The sequence below is a fragment of the Belonocnema kinseyi genome, chromosome 8 (assembly GCF_010883055.1).
Source record: "Belonocnema kinseyi isolate 2016_QV_RU_SX_M_011 chromosome 8, B_treatae_v1, whole genome shotgun sequence".
NCBI lineage: Eukaryota > Metazoa > Arthropoda > Insecta > Hymenoptera > Cynipidae > Belonocnema > Belonocnema kinseyi.
In genome coordinates, this window is record NC_046664.1 from 105,201,361 (window position 1) to 105,203,122 (window position 1,762).

Genomic DNA, 1,762 nt, shown 5'->3' on the forward strand with positions numbered 1-1,762 from the left:
TACAAATATTGAAGTCACCTAATGTAAGTACTAATTGAAATTAACCAATTTAAAACTTTTTTTCAATTCTATGAAAAGTACAAAATAATAAATAATAGTTTAACATAAAAATTTCCAATTCACCAGAGCCGCGTTTCAGTATACATTCCAATTGGAAACGATTCGGGCGGCTCTCACTGTTTACGTTTCGCTTGCCCTGCTTTAGTTCTAAGGCTATTAGCAGGCAACCCTTCCACTGAAACTAAAACGCAACTCTGGTGTAACTATTTTTTTGTTAAAAGTTTTTGAACACTTAAATTCGAATATAAATTAAATTTTAATAATTGAGAAAAGAAAATAAGTATTATCAGTGTGTTTTTAAATTTATATAAATACAGTGAAACTTTGATATTAGGCCCCCTGATATAGTTCTTTCGAGAATTGAAACCGCGCCGCAATTAGGAATTGAGTGACTTACTGATGTTGGCTACTACATGTAAGATTAGTGCTGCTCCTAATGCTTGTTCGTAAAATTGATGACTGAAAGATAAGTAAGCTTTATTGAGGCAATGTTCTTTTAAAGATATGAGAACAGAGGAAAAGTTTGTAAAAAAATAAATAATATAAATTACATGAGAAATTGGTACTCTCTTAATGAGAGATACGCCTTCGAAACTCACTCAATAGCGCGGGGTGTGCTGCGGTCTCTGAAGCGTTACCAAACATACGCGGAGCGGAACACGGTCGGGTTTGTTCTCCACTACCGCCAGCCCTAAAACCGGCACAGCGTCAGAGTTTCACTGTATAATTTTCATAAGATTCGAAAGAAAATTAAAACATGATTTTCGAATATTTCAGATGTATAAAGAAAGAATCTACAAGACTTTAAAGACTTTTGTTTCTGAAATTTATAGGATTTTACCAAATATTAGGAAAAATTCGAGTATTTAAAAAAAGTTTTAGGACTTTTATAAGTTTGGAATAAAATCAGGAAATATTGAATAAATTTTTGGAAATGTTTTGTTACGAGCCCCCTTGGAATAAGAATAATTACATTTATTTAACGCTGAAATGCTTAAACACGGTGGCGAGTACATACCACATAGAGTGTGCGAATTGATAAATTTATGTTTCGAGATGGGAGACGTCCCAGACGATTGGAAAAAAGCGATTATCGTACCAATATACAAGAGAAAGGGAGATAAAAGCGAGTGAAATCATTACAGAGGGATTAGCTTATTAAGCACCGTAAGTAACATATATTCAAAAATACTTATTCGTAGGGTAATGAAAATAAAAGAAGCAAAGATTTGGGAAGTCCAACGTGGGTTTATGCCAACAAGGTCATGTACGGATCAAATATTTAGTTTAAGTCAAATAATAGAACAAATTTTGAGAGTAGGAAAAAAAGTTTTCTGTGCATTTCTTGGCCTAGAAAAAGCTTTTGACAGGGTAGATAGAAGTAAACTTTGGAAAGTCCTGAAAGAGTATGGAGTCAATGGATGGATCCTACAAGCTATAAAAACAATATATACAGGTAGCAAAGCGATTGTAAGAGTGAATGGGAAACTGAGTGACTGTTTCGATATTATTCAAGGAGTTAGACAAGGATGCGTTATGTCTTCATGGTTATTTATAGTATTTATGGATAAGTGTTTAAGAATGGCTCTCCGACGAAAAAGGTGTGGATCTCCAAACAGTAAGGGTACGTGGGTTAGCATTCGCAGATGATAAGGTTGTTATGGCAGAGTCTATCGAAGACCTACAAAGAATGTTGAATAAA